General features: G+C 43.6%; 1 protein-coding gene across 5 annotated transcripts in view; it reads left to right on the top strand.

Moving 5' to 3' along the window:
• The window catches only part of ggps1 (geranylgeranyl diphosphate synthase 1), a 98,597-nt gene that overhangs the window by 3,966 nt on the left and 77,122 nt on the right, over nucleotides 1-17,509 (top strand). Inside the window, exon 2 of one of the 5 annotated variants that reach the window (XM_073056643.1) lies at nucleotides 10,010-10,111. The exons of the other annotated variants lie outside the window; for them this stretch is intronic. The gene's annotated coding sequence lies outside the window, so the exon portion shown is untranslated. The remainder of the gene's footprint in view (nucleotides 1-10,009; nucleotides 10,112-17,509) is intronic. 5 annotated transcript variants of the gene reach the window in all.

Genomic DNA, 17,509 nt, shown 5'->3' on the forward strand with positions numbered 1-17,509 from the left:
ACGTTCCCTCTCCACTTGAGCATGAAGAAGAAAACTGACATTCCATATCCATCCTCCTTGGCATCCAATGATGCGAAGCTGACTGCAATACTCTACCTCTACCATGGTCATCTTGCGTAGTCTAAGCAGCAAATCTGCAGCTATTTGAAGCTATATTTAAATTTAGCTGTGCTTGCAGATCATTTTACTTGTGCACGCTCCTTGTAATTGAAAAGTAGTATTTTAATTCTTCCCTGCAACCATGTACTGATCCAACAAAAGAATTGGCTATATTAAATTTGGCATTATGTAATTCACACTTAACATTTTTAAAATACTCATAATAGGTTTTTATGTAATATTTGAACTACAGTATAAATATATACTGTGGTAACTTTATCAGGTACACATCTACACCTTGTTAGTGCAAATATCTAATCAGCCAACTATATGGCAGCAACTCAATGCATATGAGCATGCCGACATGGTCAAGAGAGTCAGTTGTTCAGAGCAAACTTCAGAGTGGGGAAGAAAGGTGGTTTTAGTGGCTGTGACCTGCAGTTATTAACTCAGTGCTAAACTGGACTGACTCAGCTGTCACTCCTAGGATGTTTAATTGCTCACTTTTTGCTCTTTGCATCATTTGTGGTCCTGCATGTTGTGTCGAACTGCCTCTCTACCAGAGAACTTTAGGTTCAGACTGAGGGAATAATGGTCAAACACAGTTTACTTAAAATTTCATACTATTGATATTAAGCTTGCATCGCTCTGCTCAAATACAGAGCCCTGCTCACAGAGCTTGGGAAAATCTGCAAATCTGTCTGTTTTACATCTGTTATCACATGCATACTTTGATAAGGGTACATAGCAGCTTTCTCATGCAACAAATACTACTTTGTTCATACATTATTCTCACAGCATGACTTGTCAAGCTGCCAATAAGTCAGTTAGGTTTAAGCCCTTCTAATTCTGCATATAATTCCTCATTCCCTCCTTTTGTCATTCCATGACAACTAGGATTATCAATGTCAGAGTTGAACATCTCAATTTTCATATTTGTAAGAAGGGTGGATAGTAACCCTTGGGATAGGCCAAAGGCCTTTCCGTGTCATTGTAGTCTCCATCCTCATCATTTGCATCTCAGTCTCTCTGAGGTCCCCTTCCTTCTAGGGAGATTCTGTATAAATATCCCTGTGGATGTAGCACAAAAGCATTGACTGACAAAGGGCCGGAAACATCGGAGAAGTGCAATGAGTACACCTGCGATGATAGCATAATGTAGCAGTTTACCGCTCCCTCCTAAAAAGATATCACTGAAGGGCCACAATCCCCTTTTGAGCTAAAGCCACGTAGGTCGGCCCTGATTTTCCAGATTTTATTTACCTCCTTTTGAATTTGAATGGAAATGGGTAATGTTCTCTGATTCATCTGGGATGTAGGTGCAGCACTCTTGTCCTATAAAGGCACATGCACCACCTTTTTCAGCCAGAACAAAACTGAGGGTCATTTGGTTCTGTAAAACAGTCTGCCGTAGTGCCATCATTTCAACTGTGATGCTGGACGCGATCCATGGCCTTAGCGGTACTATTGGCCATCTCCAAAATTGTGGCCAGGTTGATGATTTCCCTTGAATTGTAGAAGGGGAAAGCCGACATCCAGAAGTGCTCTGGTTGTGAGGTTCCTCGGTTTTACCGTAGGAGGGAAGGGTGCTGGTCCAGGGTTTTCAGCATTCGCATGTGGCGTACAAGGTAAGCCAGGAAACAGCATCCCATTGAATTTCTGCTCTCTTGTTGGGTGTCCCATTGGCTAGCTGTGTCTCCTGAGAGCCACAAGTAGGCCCTTTCCCCACAAACCCATTGAGTTCTGTTCATGGGGCAAGGTGCTATTGCCCAGAAAATAAGTCCCCTTATCTTTGAAATTATAGTAGCAGATAGTATTTGCTGGTTGGTCAGATCCGACAGTGGAGGGCTACAATGTCTGACCTCTCCATTGGATGGCTTTTTCCGGGGGGTGGGGTGGGGGGAATGAATGTACCAGCCATCGAAGCAGTGGCACCCACAGTCTCCATCATATCACTGGTGCAATTTTGGGCCTCACTAGTCTGAGTGTCATTAGAAAAGGCCCAGACTGACCGTTGTTCTCTGCTGTTCAGCGGAATGGCTATTGGGGAACCCCTATCTTCCCATGGGGAGGAATCACTGCATACGCCCAGCAGGCAGATGAGTTAGTTTTCCCAGCATAACTGTAGCAAAGTGACAGGAAGGTGTTTGGCTTGGTTATTACAATACAAGTGCTTAAGATTGCAAGTATAGACAGTAATAGCTTAGTCATGAATGCACCCGTTTGACGTGGTCAGTAACACTTGGTAGGGTCCTTTCCAGCAAGGCTCAAGCTTCTTTCTAAGATAGTTCTTTATTAGAGTAAACTCTCCTGGGCGAACTCGACGTTCACTTCCCAGCTCCTCTCCTTCCCGGTGGGCTTCCTTCACCTGTGAGTGCACGACCTGGAGAGATTTGGTTAGTGTCAGGATGTACTCTATAATTTCATTCGATATTTGATTCAGGTCCATCGCAAGTAATTTTGGGGTCAGCAAGGCAGCCTTCCAGGGGGTTCTTAACAGTCTGCCATATACTATTTAACAGTTCGTGTTCTGATTTGAGTTCTCATCTGGAACAGACTATCGGTAGCACTTGACTGGTTTCTTGTCTTAGTTTAGCCAGTTTGCTTTTCAGCATCCCGTTAGCCCTTTCAGTCAGGTCTTTGGGGGCAAAGGAATGTGTATTCTAGAGCCTGGCATAGTTGGGTATCAATCTCGCCCACAAAATGAGGGCTATTGTCAGATACAACTTGCTCTGGTATCCGGAATCTGGGAATGATTACTTTCAACAAAATATGCACCACGGTATTGGCTTTGTTATCTGTGGTAGGATGTACTTCAGTCCATCTACTGAAAACATCAAGAATTACAAGACGATATTTGTAACAGTGCACACATGGTAATTCGATAAAATCAAGTTGTAGTTTAGCAGAAAGGGTATCTTGGCAATGGGTATATCCCTTTGGACATGGGATGTCTTTTCCTGGATTACGTTCTTGGCATATCAGACATCGTCTAGCAACATTCTCTGCTACTTACTCCAGGTCCGAGCTCTGCCATGATTCCAAACATTGCCTTACCATTTCCTCCTTGCCAAAGTGAGTATTGGTATATACAAAATCTACCATAGAGCCCAGTAGTTTCAGGTACGCAGACCTGACGGGCAAGAGTAAGCCAGAAGTCCTTGGTCGGTAAGTAAAAACATCCAGCCGATTCCCAGGTGGCTTTCTCTTTTTCAGAGGTGTTGAGCTGTAAAACACGCACATCCTCAATTCCAGGCATATCCTCTGATTCTGAAATGGGGGATTCAGTTTTTCCCCGGTGATTCGTCACTTGGGGAACAATCAGTGCAACAGGAAGGGCAGGTTGTTTTGCAGCTGAGTCAGTTCAGTTGTTTCAGTGGTCAATCTCAGTAGTACCTTTAGTGTGTGCAGAGTGGCCAATTGTGAAGGAAGACAGATGGCGGACAAAAGGTTGTCGATGTAATTTTATTCGTGATGGGCATACCAGAGGAGGTAACATAACAAAGTTGCCTGAAGTTATGAGCGACTCCAGAGGCATATCTAGAGTTTGTAAAAAATTTTTGGCTGATTTCCCATTGGCTAGGGTGCATGCTCTAGTGAGTGCAAGGAGTTCAGCTTGCTGTGCCAAGTGAGGAGAAAGAAAAGAAGTGGACTCCACGGTTTGTATGTGGGAAACAACAGCATAGCCTGCACGGTGCTGGCCTTGGTTGTCTAAAGGAGCTTCCATCTACATAGACTAGGTGTGGGTTAGCAACGGAGACATCAGTCATGTCAGGTCGGACCTGTCAATTTGTGATTAATTGTTGCGCAATCATGAGGTGGTGAATCTAGACACTTGGGTGGGCATTCTAAAAAGATGGCTGGGTTCACAGTAGAATAGGGAGAAAATGGAGAAAGGGGTTCTGTAGGAGAAGGACCTCGTATCTAGTGTGGCAGACCTATGTTAAGGCCTTGAGTTTAGTGGATGTTCATCAGAGCAACTATGTCATGAGAGGTGAGTATGTCCACTGGCTGGTGCAAGGTAATGTTACTTGTGACCAGAACCATATGGTATACTGCAGGGAGAATTTGAGTACAGGGAGGTAAGCAGGAAGTTACCGGATTGAGTTTCTTGGTTGTTAGACTTGATAGGTTGTTGTCAGTCCCCATGGCTCTGGGAAAGGACAGCAGTGGCACAGCTGTCCTTGATTGTCACATAGAATGCAAAGCAGCAATCCTGGAGACTGGCCCAAGGAGGGGGTGTGATATCAGGGCTTGAGGGAAGCAAAATCCTGTTGGGCCTGCTCTGAGAGTTGAAAGGAAGTCTCTCATTTGGGCAAGGAATAAGGGGTGAGGGATCTGGTGAGCAGGGTAACGTCGGGAATCCAAGTGCGGCAGAAATTGACAAAGCCCAGGAATTTGAGCATCTGAGTCAGCATAGTGTATTAACAATGGGGGTTAATTAGCACAGGTCAAGGGCTGAATCTGGTACTTTCTGGTCTATTAAGATCTGAACTACATTGGTGCCACACTTGATAACAAAATCTTTTAAAAACAATCAACAACACACAAAATGCTGGTAGAACACAGCAGGCTAGGCAGCATCTATAGGGAGAGGCGATGTCGACGTTTCGGGCCGAGACCCTTCGTCAGGACTAACCGAAAGGAAAGATAGTAAGAGATTTGAAAGTAAAGGGGGGAGGGGGAAATGCGAAAAGATAGGAGTAGACCGGAGGGGGTGGGATGAAGCTAAGAGCTGGAAAGGTGATTGGCGAAAGTGATACAGAGCTGGAGAAGGGAAAGGATCATGGGACAGGAGGCCTCGGGAGAAAGAACGGGGGAGGGGGGAGCACCAGAGGGAGATGGAGAACAGGCAGGGTGATGGACAGAGAGAGAAAAAAAACAAACAACTAAATATGTCAGGGATGAGGTAAGAAGGGGAGGAGGGGCATTAACGGAAGTTAGAGAAGTCGATGTTCATGCCATCAGGTTGGAGGCTACCCAGCCGGTATATAAGGTGTTGTTCCTCCACCCTGAGTTTGGATTCATTTTGACAATAGAGGAGGCCATGGATAGACATATCAGAATGGGAATGGGACATGGAATTAAAATGTGTGGCCACTGGGAGATCCTGCTTTTTCTGGTGGACCAAGCGTAGGTGTTCCACGAAACGGTCTCCCAGTCTGCGTCGGGTCTCGCCAATATATAAAAGGCCACACCGGGAGCACCGGACGCAGTATACCACACCAGCCGACTCACAGGTGAAGTGTCGCCTCACCTGGAAAGACTGTCTGGGGCTCTGAATGGTGGTGAGGGAGGAAGTGTAAGGGCAGGTGTAACCCTAACCCCTTGATCATGATCCCACTAAGGAGCACCAGGCCATTGTCTCCAATACCATCACCAACCTTATTAGCTCTGGGGATCTCCCATCCACTGCCACCAACCTTGTAGTTCCCACACCCCGCGCTTCCCGTTTCTACCTCCTACCCAAGATCCACAAACCTGCCTGTCCAGGTAGACCCATTATCTCAGCTTGCTCCTGCCCCACTGAACTCATTTCTGCATACCTTGACACTGTCTTATCCCCCCTTGTTCAATCTCTTCCCACCTATGTTCGTGACACTTCTCATGCTTTGAATTTTTTCAATGATTTTAAGTTCCCTGGCCCCCTCCGTCTTATTTTCACCATGGACGTCCAGTCCCTATATGCCTCCATCCCCCACCGAGATGGTCTCGAAGCTCTTCGGTTTTTTTTGGATTCCAGACCTAACCAAATCCCCTCTACCACCACTCTCCTCCGTCTAGCAGAATTAGTTCTTACTCTCAATAATTTCTCCTTTGGCTCCTCCCACTTCCTCCAAACCAAGGGTGTAGCCATGGGTACCCGTATGGGTCCCAGTTATGCCTGCCTTTTTGTTGGCTTTGTGGAACAGTCCATGTTCCAAGTCTATACCGGTATCCATCCCCCTCTTTTCCTTTGCTACATCGACGACTGCATTGGCGCTGCCTCCTGCACGCGTGCTGAGCTCGTCAACTTCATTAACTTTGCCTCCAACTTTCACCCTGTCCTCAAATTTACCTGGTCCATTTCTGACACCTCTTTCTTGATCTTTCTGTCTCCATCTCTGGAGACGGCCTATCTACTGATATCTACTATAAACCTACAGACTCTCACAGCTCCCTGGACTATTCCTCTTCCCACCCTGTCTCTTGCAAAAATGCTATCCCCTTCTCACAATTCCTCCGTCTCCGCCGCATCTGCTCTCAGGATGAGGCTTTTCTTTCCAGGACAGAGGAGATGTCTTCCTTTTTTAAGCAAAGGGGCTTCCCTTCATCCACCATCAACTCTGCTCTCAAACGCATCTCTCCCATTTCCCGCACATCTGTCCTCACCCCATCCACCCGCCACCCCACTTGGGATAGGGTTCCCCTTGTGCTCACCTACCACCCCACCAGCCTCCAGGGCCAACATATAATTCTCCGTAACCTCCGCCACCTCCAACGGGATCCCACTACCTAACACATTTTTACCTCCCCCACTCTTTCTGCTTTTCGCAGGGATCGCTCCCTACGCAACTACCTTGTCCACTCATCTCCCCCATCCCTTCCCACCGATCTCCCTCCTGGCACTTATCCTTGTAAACGGAACAAGTGCTACACCTGCCCTTACACTTCCTCCCTCACCACCATTCAGAGCCCCAGACAGTCCTTCCAGGTGAGGCGACACTTCACCTGTGAGTTGGCTGGTGTGGTATACTGCGTCCGGTGCTCCCAGTGTGGCCTTTTATATATTGGTGAGACCCGACGCAGACTGGGAGACCGTTTAGTGGAACACCTACGCTTGGTCTGCCAGAAAAAGCAGGATCTCCCAGTGGCCACACATTTTAATTCCACGTCCCATTCCCATCCTGATATGTCTATCCATGGCCTCCTCTATTGTCAAAATGAATCCAAACTCAGGTTGGAGGAACAACACCTTATATACTGGCTAGGTAGCCTCCAACCTGATGGCATGAACATCGACTTCTCTAACTTCCGTTAATGCCCCTCCTCCCCTTCTTACCCCATCCCTGACATATTTAGTTGTTTGCCTGTTCTCCATCTCCCTCTGGTGCTCCCCCCCCCCCCCCACCTCCTTTCTTTCTCCTGAGGCCTCCTGTCCCATGATCCTTTCCCTTCTCCAGCTCTGTATCACTTTCGCCAATCACCTTTCCAGCTCTTAGCTTCATCCCACCCCCTCCGGTCTACTCCTATCTTTTCGCATTTCCCCCTCCCCCCTCTACTTTCAAATCTCTTACTATCTTTCCTTTCGGTTAGTCCTGACGAAGGGTCTCGGCCCGAAACGTCGACATCGCCTCTCCCTATAGATGCTGCCTAGCCTGCTGTGTTCTACCAGCATTTTGTGTGTTGTTGTTTGAATTTCCAGCATCTGCAGATTTCCTCGTGTTTGCCTTTTAAAAGCAAATTTTGTTTTCTGACAAATTAACACTAGATTTTAAAAAATATAATGTAATGTCCTTCTATTTGTTCAGAATTGGACAAAATCAAAAATCAACCTTTCCTCACAAAGAAGGAAAACAAATATTAAAATACAGAAAATTGCTCTAGTCACCCACTGAAATGTACTAAAATTTAAATGAACTTTTTCCCTTCAGATGGCCTCTGTGCTTTGAAAGACTGAACAGTGACACTTTCTGACAAACACAGTTTACTTAAAATTTCATACTGTTTATTAGCTAGTTTGTGTCACTCAGTTGAACTACAGAGTCCCACTCAGAGCTTGGGAAAATCTGTAGATCAGATGAGCCCCTGAGTACTGTCTTGGGGCTGCTGTTATACATCCATTATCACATACATACTTTGATAAGGGTGCACAGCAGCTTCTCATACAATAAATACTACTTTATTCATACATTATTCTCGCAACACGACTTTTCAAGCTGCCAATAAAACAGTTAGGTTTTAGCCCTTTTAGTTCGGCATATAATTCCTCAGTTGGGTATCCGATGTTTTTTAACAAGTTTCTTGGTGTTTCATGGCTGTCCGCACGATGACAAATCTCGAGGTTCTATACTTTATACATACTTTGATAATAAATGTACTTTGAACCTTTGAATGATTGTTGGTGCCAAATGGAGTGGTTTGAGTATGTAGAAACTGCTGATCTGGGATTTTCACACACTTGCTAGAGTTTGCACAGAAAAGTATGAAAAACAAAAATCATCCAGTGAGTGGCAGTTCTGTGGGCGAAAACGCCTTATTTACGAGGGGTCTGAGGAGAATGGCCATAGTGGTTCCAGCTGACAGGAAGACAACACTAACTCTTATAACCACACAGTGCGGCAGTGGTGTGCAGGAGAGCATCTCTGAATGCACAACGTGTTGAAGTTTGAAGTAGATGGGCTACAGCAGCAAAAGGCCACAGTGGGTTTCACTCCTGTACCTAATGAAGTGGCCCTTGAATGTAGTTTAGATCCTAAGTATAGTTGGTCTTCCATGCAGTGGGATGGATTGAAGAAAGTTTTTTTTAGCTTTGTATATGCTTTTTCCCTTAATGTGTTTTTTCTGTTGATTCATCTTAAGTCTATGAACTGATTCTGTACATAGTGAATTCTGTTTTGCAACAATTATTGACAATAACTGGACAACCTTCAAGATGATGGTGCGTTCAGATGCTGCAACCACTTTATCTCTGGGTGTAATTGTTCGTCCATGTTCTGTATGTGTTATGATCAGAAAAAAAAACTGCTGTCTCTTAAATGTACTGTGCGCAGCAATTCCACCTTGCAAGTGAACTGTTAGCCTACAGAGGAGCTCCGCAGCTTGGGCTTATTGCGTACGTCACTGTCTGTTTCAGGCCTCCATGAGCAACACTGTAGGAGGAGGTGTGCAAGGAAACAAGGGGAAAACGTGTTGGAATCCAGGAACGACGTGGATTCCACGTCGCCTGACTTACTGGCAAAAGCTTGCTCATTTGAAAATAAGCTGGACTACCTGAGGCTGAACCAGTGAGAAACACATCTGCGCACTCATTCCTACAGAATCATGGATTCATGAATCCATCCCAGTTCAGTGTATTTCGGGCTGGTAGGAATCCAGTCATCTCAGGCAAGACCTGCAGTGGCAGTATCTATTTGCATAAATATCTGTTTGCATACCGGATGTATGGATGCTTTAACAGTGGTGTTTCATTGTTCATCGATGATTGAGTTTAATTTTGTGACGTGCAGACAGATGTACAAGAAACACAGTAGTGCTTCCACTTCTTAAGCAAGGCTCCCCACCCCCATCTTAACTACAGGAGCACCATTGAGAGCATCCTGACAAGTTGAATCTCCATCTGGAAAAGGAGCAATTGATCATTGGACCTGAAGTCCCTACAAAGGACTGTGAGAACAACTGAGAGGATCAGAGGGGTCTCCCTACCATCCATTGGGGACTTTTATCAGGAGCGCTGTATATACAGGGCCCTTGACATTATTAAGGGTCCCACCCATCCATTCAGCATCCTCTGACTTTCTACCATCAGACAGGAGACTACGATGCATAGAGGCAAGAACAGTCAGGATGAGAAGCAGTTTTCTCCCCTCACCATTACACTTCTCAACTCCCAGCTGCAGTGTATTTGAAGTGTTACTGGTTGATTTGTCGGAAACCTTATGATATTTAATATTAATGAAATATTTATGTTTGATTCAACTGTAGATTTTATCCTTACCTTCATAAGTTATCATGTGTTATGTGTTTTACAAGCTGGTTTAAAGAAATATCTGTTTTCATTATATACATGAGAAGTTCATTATAATTTAACTACACACTTGTCACTAATCTGGTAATGTGCAAATCAGATCAAGGGAGGTGTTCAATAAAGAGCTTGTTAAGATACAGAGCCCGTTTGTACTCGTGACTGATGGGTGCTTTAATTTTTCAGAGAACCAGAAGGAGCTGACTACATAAAACTCAAGAGTTCAAAGAGAAAACCAAAGTTGTTAAATTAAAAAAAAAAAAATGCAGATGTTTAAGTATCAGACAGGTATGCTCTGCTAAAGATGTATTTCAAGTAAAGGGGGATGCCAATGAAATTGTCATTTTAAGGGTTCATTTTTAATCCATTGAGAATTTGTCCCTCTGTTAAACAGATCTTTGCAGGATTTTCTCTGGGTGTGGAGCGAATCATCAAAACAATGCATAAACTGCTTAAGGGAGTTGTTGGGTGGACTCGGGCAAGTAGTGCAGCTGCTCGATGCTGGGATGCATCATAGCCAAGTTGCTGAGTGTGCCTTCGCTGGATGCCAACAGCAGTTCCAGTTGTTGACAGATTACCCAGATCCAGCCTGTTTCAGCATTGGTTTACTCTACACTGAGCTGTGTTAATGCATTTACTGCTTTGTTCCTGTGGGATTGTTTGCAGAGAGTAAGATAGCAGTGAATAGCCTGAGTGAGGGATATACGGAATGCTGGAGCAAGTATTTAAAATTCAGAATCAAAAGTGCTATAACAAATTGGTGTTCTACATGATGGTGCAAAATAGATTAACAGTCTACTTTTAAAATGTTTAAGTGCCTGGCAAATGCCAACCTGCAAGTCTATATTTTTGGCTAGTCTATATTTTTACAAAAAGTAGATATGGTGGTGTAGCCAATAAAGTAGTGGGGTCACAGTTGGGCCTCGAATACTGGAATCAGTTTGGGGCCTTACTCCTTTGCCTATTGTTTAAGTTGAGCTGTAGTTTAATTTATGAGAATTGATTTTAAATTGGGTTTTTTTTTTGTATCTTTCAGTAATACAACTAACACCAGCTCCCTTAGGCAGCCTCTGTGTTTCATCCACAGCCAACCATGCAGCAACAAATGACTTCAAACATGCAGGAGTGTCAGTAGAGGACTGAGCCTTTAACCAGGTTCCCAGCATAGCCAAGTTGTCAATAATACTTAAGTCCTAATTCTTGAGAATGCACCCTCAGTACTGAGCAAGATTAGTGTGTGGCCCAATGCAAAAGGGTATCAACTATTACTCAATATTTGTAGCTTATTGCTTTTAATTTGTTTCCTTTTTGTATACCTTTTATTTTGAAGCTTTTGTGTGCTGCTTTCTGAGCTGTCATGCATACAATATTTTGTTATAGTGTGTATGCTTTTAAAATCTTGCCTAATCCCATCACCCCATTCAGAGGTTTCCAATATTTGTTCCATGGGTTTCTGAATAACTTTAGGAAATGAATTATCGGTGATGTTGGCACTCATTCCCATGTCTTTGTTTGCTAATTGCTAAATTGAACTAAAAGTAATCCAGTTATTATCTGCTTATAGTTCACTGGTTGTTTTTAAGAGATGTTTCAGTCTATTCTTGTCTAATTGTTGATAAACAATTCAACAATTTACCAGTGTTTTCCATTGCCCTGTCTTTTACATATTAGCAAGATTGGTGCAGTTTAATTGACTTCCGTAGAAAAATGGATTGTTGTAACTAAGTTGGCATTGTAAGCTCTGTGTCTCTTTATTGGTATTCTGTGTTGAACTCCATAGGTAAAATTTATCTTTATTTGCATGTTCCTGTAGAATGAACTTTACAGTAACTTGTTGAAGAAAAACCACCTTGTCTCCGTGGCAAGTTCTTGGATTAGACCTGGTCAGATCACCAAAGGCCAAGATAAATGCAGCTTCTCTTGTTGAATTGATTTGACTTTATTTCTTACATCCTTCGCATACATGAGTAAAAAATCTTTATGTCTCCGTCTAAATGTGCAATCATATTAATTTGTAATAAATAGAACAGTCAGTGTAACAGAAATACACTCAGATCAGCATGAGTTTATCAGTCTGATGTCCTGTTGGTGCTGGCTTTTATGCTGCAGTATCGTTTCCCAGATGATTGCAGCTGGAATAGTTTGTGATTGGATTGACTCAGGTTCCCAGTGATCCTTCGGGCCCTTTTTCCACACTTTGTAAATGTCCTGAACCATGGGAAGTTCAGAATTACAGATACGCTGGGCTGTCCGCACCACTCTCTGCAGAATCTTGCAATTGAGGGAGGTACGGTTCCCAAACTAGGCAGTGATGCAGCCAGTCAGAATGCTCTCAATTGTGCCCCTATAGAAAGTCCTTCGGATTTGGGAGCCCATACCTAACTTCTCAACCATCTAAGGCAGGGGTGTCAAACTCATTTTAGGTCACGGGCCGGATTGAGCAAAATGCAGCTTCATGCGGGCCGGATCAGTCGGACGCGTGCGAATGCAGCTTTCGTTGCCTCCGTTTTTTCAGCCTGCTCTCATGTGTCTCAGTCTCTGCTATAACTACAAAGTGTTTCACTTTACAAATTCCGTTTCTTATGAAGAAGACTGCCGAATAAACACTAAAAACCTTGAAAACCTGGTACCTGAATAAACTCAACATTAGCCATATCATACGCCATAGGCGCTTCGATTACTGGGGCCAGCTTTAATAGTAATTAGATATTATCTCGCGGGCCAAAGATAATTCCACCGCGGGCCGGATTTGGCCTGCGGGCCTTGAGTTTGACATATATGATCTAAGGTGAAACGGACACCTCATTTGGCCTCCTTTGTGAAAAGTTGAGTTAAATGACTCTATCTATGTGAAACATAATCCTCTATGTTGCTGTTACCTGACAGCAGCCATCATTTTGACAGGTGGAGCCAGATACTGTTGTTCCTTATATGAAGTGGATTATATGCCAAATTGTCCACAAGATCTAAATTTGAAACTGAAGAATTCCAGCTTATCAAGTCTTTTGCTACTCATTATTTGATATTTGTGGTCTGATTCCTATTGCTGTGTTGCAGCAATGAACAAAAAATAAACATGTTTTGATATTTCAAAGTATTGAAAAACAGCCGTTGTTCTAATTCTTTGATAAGGGCATTTCAAATTGCATCATCTTACCACTGGTATACTCTGGGTAAAAACTAGTGTTGAATCTTTTTAATTCCTGCACTTTGTGTGGAGAGCATTCTGACTGGCTGCATCACGTTTGGAATGGGGGGGGGGGGGGCTACTGAGCAAGGTTGAAGTAAGTTACAGAAACTTGTAAAACTAGTCTGCTCTATCGTGGGTACCAGCCTCCATAGTATCCAAAGACATTTTCATGAATTGGTGCCTTGGGAAGGCAGTGTCCATCATTAAGGACCTCCAACACCCTGGACACGCCCTCTTCATACTGTTACCGCTGGGAAGGACAAGGTGATGGTAGGCAGCTAGACAGATGGTAGACAGGGAAGGAGGTACAGAAGCCTGAAGGCACAATTCAGGAAGAACTTTCCCTCTGCCATCAGATTTCTAAATGGACATTGAATCCATGAACACTACTGTACCATATAGCCTACTGTATAATATGGGACTAGTTTATGTCGTAGTAACATGTTATTGAGCATGCACTATTAGGTGCGTATTGATCTGTATATATGTGTTCAGTTCGGGTTCTGTAAGTAAAAAGCCCTGTTAACTTAGCTCCAGTCTCTAGTGTTTTTATTTAGTTTTGTTGTGTAACCCGGCCCCATACACAAGAAATTGGCGACGAGGTTAATGAACCTGCATCGTATCGGAACGCTGTATTTTAATTGATAATGGCACTCAGAAGAGGCAGAGTGAGTCCGCGAGTCTGAAAAGCGAGAGTTCAGCTGGAGTTGGGAACGTTGGGAACCGAAAGACACAGTCAGAGCCACGGCGCGTCCAGGCGAGACCACAGCTGACGCTGATCCCCAAGGTTGAGGGTCTGCCTGCCTCAGAAAGGAGATTTTTTAAAAAGAAGCAACACAAGCGTCTAGCCAGAGTACGCTTGTGACGCTAGCAAAAAGAAAGGGCACGTGAGTCAAAGAGAAAACAAGGGACCAGGGTTAAATTAACAAGGGACCAGGGCTAAATTCACATAACAAGGATAAATTAACACAACAAGGATGGTGTTAATTGGAACCATTACAGCATTTGATAGTGGCATTAAAGGCTACGTCCACACTACACCGGATAATTTTGAAAACGCTGGTTTCGCGTAAAAACGATAGGCGTCCACACTGCGTTTTTAAAAATATCTCTATCCACATTGAAATGGAGATTTCGGCGAATCTCCTCTTCCTGCGCATGCGCAGGACACATCTACTGAAAACAAGTCACATGTTTGGTGTCGAATCTCGCCGTAAAAGTGCGAGTTGGTGTAGTTACAGACTAGGAGAACTTAAAAGTTTAAAAAAAACACACACAAATACTGGAGCGTACGGAGGCAGCCGACAGAGAGTCCACGGACGGATTGACCCAGCTGACGACGAACATTGAAAACTGACTAACTCTGTTGCACTAATAAAGCACCTTGTTAAATGTATAAAACATGTCTGCATCAGTGTTATCTTGTATTTCCATACAATGTTACATTAGGCTGTAACACATCTATTGTCAGAGAAGTACTTGCATAAATAGGTAAACCATGTTCATAACAACAAGGACAGAAAACAGGGCACAGTGAGTACAGTATACTTATTTATTCAGTAAGTTATGTGTCAGAGTATTTGGTGTGAGTACATTTCTAACTCTTGCATCAGTTTTGTTGCCGTCTGTTCTGAAATTGTTAGGTTGCGTTCAAGAAAACAATGAAATAGCACGCTGCCATCTGACAGCGTTTTCAGAAGTCTCTGGTTACCCTGTCCACACTGATCCGGCCAGTCCGGCATTTTCAAAAATACACACTTTGGAGAGCGTTTCTGAAAAACTCCGATTTCGGGGGATGAAAACTCCGTTTTAGTGTGGATGAAGGGTAAAAACGAAGAGAAAAAGCTTCGGTTACGGATTTATCCGGTGTAGTGTGGATGTAGCCGAAGATTGGGCAACTTGTATTGAAAGAATAGTTGTATTGTGATGCTAACAATGATAATGAAGAAAAGAAAGTCAACGTCTTAGTATAATGGGTGCAAAAACATTTGGCCTGTTACGGAGCTTGTTAACCCCTGAAAAGCCAGCTGACAAAATGTTAAAGCAAATAGTAGGCACTGTCCAACAGCATTTAAATCCCAAACCGCTGGTCATTGCTGAAAGATTTAAATTCCATAAATGGAATCAGAGCAAAGATGAAAGCATTTCTGAATATTGTGCTGAATTGCGCAAATTATCAGAACATTGTCAATTTGGAGCTGGTCTATCGGACGCATTGAGAGATAGGTTAGTGTGTGGCATGAACTGTGAAACCACACTGAAGAAGCTCCTGTGTGAAAAAGACCTTAAGTTTGAGAAAGCACTAAACATCTCAATATCAATAGAAACAGATGCACATGTGCTTCACAGATACAACAAAAATCTCTGGAATATGCTATGAATAAAATGTCACTGCTGAAATGAAGGAAAGAAATGTTACCGTTGTGGGAACAGGTCACATGACCCTGATGGTTGTTGGTTTAAAGATAAAGAATGCTGAAGCTGGCAAACGGCCACACTGGCAGAGTATGCAAAGCTAGTAAACAGGAAAAGGGCAAAATACAGAGAAACAAGAAACCCCAGAAAGGAAAATACAACAATGTGCACAGAGTAAAAGAAAGCAATTCTGATGAAAATGACTCAGATGAAAGTGAATTGTCTTGTCTGCCACTTCACAGCGTGGAAGAGACAGATGTTCGAAGAGTAACATGGATCACTCCACAAGTGGCAGGTGTGAGACTGAAAATGGAGTTGGTCACAGGCTCAGCTTTAACAGTGATCTCTGTACGTGACTACAAACGACTGTTTTCGCACATACCTCTGAAACAAACTAAACTACTGCTGAAGACTTACACAGGGCAGAAAGTGTGTCCCGAAGGCAAAATTAAAGTGACATTGACCCACGAAGGTAAAACACAGCAACTGAACCTCTGTCTGTTTAAAAAAAAAAAAGAGGACCACCGTTGCTCGGACGTGAATGGCTGAAGAAAATTCAGTTGGATTGGAACAGCGTCAAGGCACTAATTGTGTCAACAAAGGAGGGTGGCAAGGCTACATGTAAGAGACTGTCACAAATACTTGCTGACTCTGATGAGGTGTTCATGAAAGGAATAGGAACACTTCGGGGCATGAAGGCATAGATTGAGGAAAATGCATGTCCAAAATCTCTCGAAGCCAGGCTAGTGCCATATGCAATCCGTCCTACAGTAGAGGCTGAGCTGAAAAAATCTGGAGCAGACTGGGGTCCTGTCAAAGGTGGATTGGAGTGAATGGGCCACGCCTATTGTTCCAGTGATGAAGAAAACCTCCAGCACAAAACCAGGAAAACCAAGCAAGATGTGTGCGTATGTGGTGACTTTAAAGTGACTGTTAACCCAGTTCTCCGCAGAGTATGGCATCCTCTACTTCGTATTGACGACATTTTTGCTTCCCTGTCAGGAGGGGAACGTTTCACAAAAATTGATTTCACCCAGGCTTACCTTCAAATGGAAATCGAGGAAGCATCCAAGAAATACCTGACAATAAATACACAAAGGACTTTTATCAGTACAACAGGTTGGTGTTTGGGATAGCATCAGCACCTGCAATCTGGCAAAGGGCAATGGACCAGGTTCTGCAGGGGATTCCAGGGACTCAGTGTTACCTGGATGACATTATTGTCACCGGCAAAGATGATGACGAACTTCTTTCTAACCTGAAACAAGTGCTCACCAGGTTACAAGAATATGGGCTCAGAGCTAATCAATAGAAATGTGAGTTTTTCAAAAAGGAAATTGCAGACTGTGGGCATGTGATCAAAAAGGATGGCTTACCCATGTCTCAAGACAAGATAAAAATGTGTCTCAGCTGAGAGCATATCTTGGTCTAGTGAACTACTTCAACAAGTTCTTGCCTAACCTATCTACAGTCCTACACCCATTGAATGCATTATTACAGGCAGGGACACAATGAAAGTGGATTGAGAGCTGTGAGAAAGCGTTTCATGAAACTAAAAGACTCCTAAATTCAGATAGGATGCTCGCGCTGTTACGTACCCATGACACATGACAGTGGTACCCTTGTCACATGACTGGGGTTGAAGCTATACTGGACTTGAGGTAATGGTCTTGTGATGGTGGAGTGATGTCATTTTCCCGCCAGTAGAGGTCATGTGACAGGTTATTTTTACAGGTATAAAAGGAAGACCCCACCCTGTGAGGTGGGGCAGTTCGTGGCTGGATTTGCCATGTTGACTTCATGCCACTGCGTGAATTAATGTGATGACGCAGTTTAGTTGAAAGATGAAGTTTTATCTAATGCCTAAAGTTTAAAAGGTCATTGCCAGCAGTTTCTTTACAATACTGCTAGTTTAAGAATCAGTGGAGAGTGAAGATCGGAGTTCGGGAGTTAAAGATCGAGGAGAATCGAATTTCGACGGTGAAACAGGTTCAACCTTATTTGATCCTTATTCGAAAGGAATTCATTGACTGTTCTCGTGTTAATCTCTGCGGGATTGCAGAAGATTGAGGACAGTGTGA

The sequence above is a fragment of the Hemitrygon akajei genome, chromosome 9 (genome assembly GCF_048418815.1).
Source record: "Hemitrygon akajei chromosome 9, sHemAka1.3, whole genome shotgun sequence".
NCBI classification, from domain to species: Eukaryota; Metazoa; Chordata; class Chondrichthyes; order Myliobatiformes; family Dasyatidae; genus Hemitrygon; species Hemitrygon akajei.